The 7,233-nt window shown below is 42.7% G+C and overlaps 1 long non-coding RNA gene across 1 annotated transcript; it reads left to right on the top strand.

Moving 5' to 3' along the window:
- The first annotated feature begins 403 nt into the window (after window positions 1–403).
- Window positions 404–5,636, top strand: LOC120400091. Its single transcript, XR_005595531.1, has 3 exons — window positions 404–579; window positions 1,958–2,143; window positions 5,303–5,636. It is a non-coding gene; the product is annotated as an uncharacterized LOC120400091 (long non-coding RNA).
- Window positions 5,637–7,233: the final 1,597 nt, after the last annotated feature.

The following is a 7,233-nucleotide window of genomic DNA, read 5'->3' as shown; positions in this document are numbered from 1 at the left end:
AAATTCAAAAGATATCATTCCAAAAGAGTCAAAATAGGACATTTTGACATTGTCAGAACTTCCTCTCTCCCCCTCCACCCCGTTTTTCTCTGAAGCGAAACTTTGCTGAAATCCATGTGATTTCAAAAGGTAGGTGAGGTAATATCTTTTATTGGACCGACTTCTGTTGGTGAGAGAAACAAGCTTTCGAGCCACACAGAGCTCTTCTACAGGTCTGGGAAAGCTAACGATAAAAAATATTACTTCACCCAACTTGTCTCTCTAATATCCTGGGACTGACCAAGCAACAACTAAACTGCATACAACAATGGTGATGTCACAAAGCATTTCCTTTGTACAGAACTGCATTTTTTGACCACCTGTATCAGTCAGAGTGTCTCTGGCCTGACTAGAAGCAGGAAATACTATATTACATTATTTATTGGTTCTTACAAGAAAGCCTATTTATATTTGGGATTTACAGTCACAAGAGGAAAGGTGTTCCAAACAAAATATGAGTAACCATCTGAGCATGTTTGTCTGAATCAAATCTCCAAAAATTTATATGTTATCCTGCCAGTACTAATATATAGCCAGTGGGTAAGTGGCACTTTACTGACCCTTCTTCCTTTTCCCAAACCCTGCACTCAGTCTTCCTTTTTTCATCATTTTCTTTTCTTATTTCCCAGCATTTGCCTAAGGCTATTGCCCAGGCATAGTGCCAAATAAGTGGATATAAAATTGCTAGGTTAATCAGGATTTATATTTCCCAGATATCTCTGTGTACACACAGTATCTCTCTCCCCCACACCATCTGCAACAGAGTATAAGTGGCAAGTTATATGATCAGTCATCTGGATCTTTCCTTCACCTCTGATTGGAGTTTCTTATCACTCAATAGCAACCTTATCCAATACTGCCAGAGAGTAGCCATCTTTGCACCCTCTCCTTAGTTAGTTCTCCCTAAGCATGTAACTCACTGATCAATGTACGTTACCTGTCCCCTACCTCGGTGCCCACTCCACAAAGTATAAGAGTCAACTGTAGCTGTCAGCTAGAGAGGCTGACTCTTAGCCCAGATACATATGCTTTTAGCTTTGGAGATCCCTGGTATCAGCCAGGATGGCAGCCATCGCAAACACAGGTGCCCCACTCCCACCCTAGCTGTTCATGTTTAGCCCTTTTTGGATCTATTCAGTGCTGGTCAATAGACAGCGATTCTCCATGTCAATATCATCTAGCTCCACCTATATCTCCGTTCCTAAGATAATGCATACATATGTATTGAAGATCTGTGGTACAGAACATTATTTGTTGTGTTTGGTATTCTTAACTCTTCACCACCTTACTGCATCCGTGTCACTCTAATTGTTCATATAATGGTTTCCCCAGACAATAGTTTACAGGATGACTTTAGCAATAAGGACTCAGATCTCACTGCCATCAAAAAAGAAGCTTCCCTGCAGAATGAAGGAAATACTCAATGGACTAGATGACCTCCTGAGGTGTCTTCCAACCCTAATCTTCTATCATTCTATGATTCTAAGTAGAGAGGAAATTCAGAGATGACCTCACAGTTGGTACCTTTCAAGTAGCTGGATTGTTTGTTGATGAGGAATCATAAATTTCACTGTTATACAACCACTATTTCATCTCTTCTGCAGAAACTATTTTTCGCCTAATGCCCATCCATTTAATTGTTCTTTGTTATAAGCATTTAATTTGCTGGACTAAAGTGAAACCTTACAAACATAAGAATCTGTACATGTGCACCTATCCCCACATCGATCATCACATTGATACTAGTGCTAGCATGGAATATGTAGATGACTTATAAATTTCATTCTTCATTAGCTGTTTCGTGTATAGCTAAAGCATTAATAAGGTTCAACAACTCAAGTCCTACTTTTAAAAAGTTGTATTTATGTGTGAGGAACCACTATTTTGCTTTTATGCTTCTCCTTTATCTTATCTGCAGATCCCTCTGAAGCTTGATGGATTCATCCTTGGTTCAAACATACAGCAGTTGTGGTAGGATCAACATAGCCAAAATGTTGGATCTCTTTAGCTAAAGCCTGGCATCCCCCTCCTCCCACCCATATCTGCAAGTGCTCTGTCCCACATTTAGTACATGCATCATTTCCAGACTTCCTCCGAATCTGAGGTAGGCCCAAGTTGTTTATCCTATGCCCAGTTTTTGCAGTTTAGTATTACACACAAATACAGTGTGTGCTTACTATTTTTTCGTAAGTGTTATACGCATTTTCTCCTCTGAAAATTATCAACTTGTCCTCAGCACATGCACATGATTACCCTATCATGCTGTGCCTGTGCATGTGCTGGCTGGCCTTCGAAATTATAGCCCACATATGAAACAACATTTCCCTAACCTACAGTCGAATATCAGGGTTTCCCCCCGGAGTAACATTATGTTGCAGTTCATATTTTACTGCATTTTACTACACTTCACAGTTTTCTATGTTTAACTATTTTTTAAATCCCCCAATTTCCTTTCCTAAGTTCTGTTGCTTTACATTCCCTCCATATACCAGTAAAGGCTTCCTTACAGCAGAATTCACTAACTATAAACCAAGTATCAGAGAGGTAGCCGTGTTAGTCTGGTTCTGTAAAAGCAGCAAAGAATCCTGTGGCACCTTATAGACTAACAGATGTTTTGCAGCATGAGCTTTCGTGGGTGAATGCCCACTTCGTCGGATGCAAGAGTGGAAATTTCCAGGGGCAGGTAAATATAAGCAAGCAAGAAGCAAGCTAGAGATAACGAGGTTAGATCAATCAGGGAGGATGAGGCCCTGTTCTAGCAGTTGAGGTGTGAAAACCAAGGGAGGAGAAACTGGTTCTGTAGTTGGCAAGCCATTCACAGTCTTTGTTTAATCCTAAACTGATGGTGTCAAATTTGCAAATGAACTGAAGCTCAGCAGTTTCTCTTAGAAGTCTGGTCCTAAAGTTTTTTTGCTGCAGAATGGCCACCTTAAGATCTGCTATTGTGTGGCCAGGGAGGTTGAAGTGTTCTCCTACAGGTTTTTGTATATTGCCATTCCTAATATCTGATTTGTGTCCATTTATCCTTTTCCTTCTAGACTGTCCAGTTTGGCCGATGTACATAGCAGAAGGGCATTGCTGGCATATGATGGCATATATTACATTGGTGGATGTGCAGGTGAATGAACCAGTGATGGTGTGGCTGATCTGGTTAGGTTCTGTGATGGTGTTGCTGGTGTAGATATGTGGGCAGAGTTGGCATCGAGGTTTGTTGCATGGATTGGTTCCTGAGCTAGAGTTACTATGGTGCGGTGTGCAGTTACTGGTGAGAATATGCTTCAGGTTGGCAGGTTGTCTGTGGGCGAGGACTGGCCTGCCACCCAAGGCCTGTGAAAGTGTGGGATCATTGTCCAGAATGGGTTGTAGATCCCTGATGATGCGTTGGAGGGGCTTTAGCTGGGGACTGTATGTGATGGCCAGTGGAGTCCTGTTGGTTTCTTTCTTGGGTTTGTCTTGCAGTAGGAGGCTTCTGGGTACACGTCTGGCTCTGTTGACCTGTTTCCTTATTTCCTCGTGCGGGTACTGTAGTTTTGAGAATGCTTGGTGGAGATTTTCTAGGTGTTGGTCTCTGTCTGCAGGGTTAGAGCAGATACGGTTGTACCTCAGTGCTTGGTTGTAGACAACGGATCTTGTGGTGTGTCCAGGATGGAAGCTGGAGGCATGAAGGTAGGCATAGCGGTCGGTAGATTTTCGGTATAGGGTGGTGTTAATGTGACCATCACTTATTAGCACCGTGGTGTCTAGGAAGTGGACCTCCCGTGTAGATTGGTCCAGGCTGAGGTTGATGGAGGGGTGGAAGCTGTTGAAATCATGGTGGAATTTTTCCAGAGTCTCCTTCCCATGGGTCCAGATGATGAAGATGTCATCAATGTAGCGTAGGTAGAGAAGGGGTGTGAGTGGACGGGAGCTGAGGAAGTATTGTTCCAGGTCGGCCATAAAAATATTGGCATATTGTGGGGCCATGCGGGTGCCCATAGCGGTGCCACTGATCTGGAGATATATATTGTCATCAAATTTGAAATAGTTGTGTGTGAGGATAAAGGCACAGAGCTCAGCAACCAGTTGTGCTGTGGCATCATCAGGGATACTGTTCCTGACAGCTTGTATTCCATCAGTGTGTGGGATGTTTGTGTAGAGAGCCTCTACATCCATGGTGGCTAGGATGGTGTTTTCTGGAAGGTCACCAATGCATTGTAGTTTCCTCAGGAAATCAGTAGTGTCACGGAGATAGCTGGGAGTGCTGGTGGCGTAGGGTCTGAGCAGAGAGTCCACATATCCAGATAGTCCTTCAGTGAGAGTTCCAATGCCCGAGATGATGGGGCGTCCAGGATTTCCGGGTTTGTGGATCTTGGGTAGTAGATAGAATAACCCTGGTCGGGGCTCTAAGGGTATGTTGATTTGTTCTGGTGTTAGTGTAGGGAGTGTCCTGAGTAGATGGTGCAGTTTCTTAGTGTATTCCTCAGTGGGATCTGAGGGAAGTAGCCTGTAAAATTTGGTATTGGAGAGTTGTCTGGTGGCCTCCTTTTGGTAGTCAGACCTGTTCATGATGACAACAGCACCTCCTTTATCAGCCTCTTTGATTATAATGTCAGGATGGTTTCTGAGGCTGTGGATGGCATTGCGTTCTGCACGACTTAGGTTGTGAGGCAAGCGATGTTGTTTTTCCACAATTTCTGCCTGTGCATGTCGGCGGAAGCAATCAATGTATAGGTCCAGACTGTCATTTCGACCCTCAGGAGGAGTCCATTTTCCCCTCTTTTGTTCAGAGACTTCATACACAAGCTGCTCTATCTGTGCATATGTTCTGTTACTGTTCTTCCCTCTATTTCTTCTTCCTTTTATCCTCCTATTCCCTGCACTGACTACACTGATGCTACTTGTGGTGTCCGAAAGTTAAAAAAAAACCCTTTCCACTGACAATTATTAATCTAGTTACTAATGTTATGGAACATGAATGAAGTTTATAAAAACAGCAGGCTTTTGTGCTCAGCTATTATGGTAATATTTCAGTTGATGATTTTTGTTGTTATTGTTCTTGTGCCTAGGGGCAGATGAGCCACTCAGGGGAGTATCCCATTAAGTACACCAGAATCTTAAAAACAAACCCCCAAAAGCCCACCTAGAAATGCTTCATTAGTACTTATTCATTGATTTACTTTGCTTTCAAGAACAATGACCATGTAGTTTAAAAGAGCTGATTTATTTAAAATTCTGTTCTACTCCAACTTATATCTTGCTTTTTGTATTCTACCAACAATTTCAGCTACTATTATTGCCAACAAAACAACTCCTTACTTGATGTGTCTTGTTCCAACGGTGACCTTCAATATGCAAACGAAGGATGAAAAATGATGCTGTGAGGAACTTTCTGTTCAAAACATGCAGTGAGAGCAAAAAGATATCTGACTGAGCCATAGCTTAACATATTGAGTAAGATTCAGTTCTAGGGATTGTATACAATATTGTATTGGATTTTTTAAAAAAGATGTACTGAAATATTTTAGCATCAGAGGGTAATCTAAAAAAAAGTCTCATTTCTGTCAATGAATTACATGCTTTCTAATGGTAGTAATGGTATACAAAAAGAAAAAAAATCAAATCTGTGAACATGGCAATGCCATATTGATATCATACTATATTTAAATATTAAGTGTCACTCACAGAAAGTCCACTTAAACATCAAAATTTGCGGGTAATTTTTTTCAAAATAATCTTTGTGATTTTGAATCCTAAGTCAAATTGAAAGAAAGAATTTAGGCTCCTAAGTGCCTAGTAACTTTCAAAAATGACACAAGAGTCTAAGTCACTTAGGTGATTTTGCAAATTTTATTCTAAATCTTATGTTAGTGAACTTTATACTTCCCAAATATTAATATCTCCCAAAAATATGGAAGTATAGCTGTGATTTATCTCTTTTAATAAAAGTAACATCACATAGATTTTTAGCAGCTTCATTCACTTCTTTCATGTGGTGCAATCAGAAATTAGCTTAGTCATTCTGGGCTAGTGTGTCACTCCCCTTCTAGCCCTGAATAAGGGGCACCAGTAGCACAGGCAAGGGTAAACTTGAGTAACTTGTCATTCTGGGGACATGTTTTTACCACTATATCACTGAGGGGTAGTGCATAGCTGTGCCACCTCATGAACAGCCAAGAAACGAAAAGACAACTCTGAGAATTGATGCCTTCCCTGCTTCACCTCTTGCTGTAGTGTAAAAGTAATCGCTACTGGCTCATATCATGAAAAGATTACTTCCCCCACCACACAGATTCAGCTGTGCAGGCCAGTACATTGCGGTTTGGGGTCAACTCTCCACCCATTCTCCACCCCTTTTCACTCATTCCCTGCCATATGTGAGGCAAAGTAGTGCCTGCACAGAAGGTGCTCTCCACATGCACTGGCCAAGTGGAGAGTCCACACAGGGCAATACGGATATGTCTTATGCCCCTTTACTTCCCTTAGCAGCCTGATAAGGCAAGTGATAATGTTGCCCTTAGAAAATACTGAAGAATTAAACCCAAGCTACCATCACAGAAAGAGTCTGGAAAACAGAAGGAACATTGAACAAACAGCTATGGCAACTTCCAAAATAAAATGATAAACAAGATAATATGTCAAATCTAGATTGCCTTATGGATTTGAGATTTTCTAGTGCATTCAGATTTTAAGTTACATTTGCCTTTGATAATCTGAAGTATATCTAAACGATATTTTATCCTCTTTTGCAGTCAAAGACAATATATTTTCTAAGGATAATTTAATTCCCTATATCCCCTTCCTTAGTATTCCTCTCTACAGGGCCAGCTCCAGGACCCAGCACGCCAAGCGCGTGCTTGGGGCGGCATGCCGTGGGGGCGCTCCGCCGGTTGCCGGGAGGGTGGCAGGTGGCTCTGGTGGACCTCCTGCAGGCGTACCTGCAGAGGGTCCGCTGGTCCCGCGGCTCCGGTGGAGCCGCGGGACCAGCGGATCCTCTGCAGGCACGTCTGCAGGAGGTCCAATGGAGCCGCGGGACCGGCGACCGCCAGAGCGCCCCCCGCAGCATGCCAACGTGCTTGGGGCGGCGAAATTGCTAGAGCCGCCCCTGCCTCTCTATCACAATACCTACAAAACAACACCCCCCTCCTTTTCCCTCCCCTCCCCTCCAACCAACCCTGGTTAGACACCTATTGTGGCAACTGCTTATTGTGCTAACCA

The sequence above is a fragment of the Mauremys reevesii genome, linkage group 3 (assembly GCF_016161935.1).
Source record: "Mauremys reevesii isolate NIE-2019 linkage group 3, ASM1616193v1, whole genome shotgun sequence".
Taxonomy (NCBI): domain Eukaryota; kingdom Metazoa; phylum Chordata; order Testudines; family Geoemydidae; genus Mauremys; species Mauremys reevesii.
This window is presented reverse-complemented; position numbering and strand designations above follow the sequence as displayed.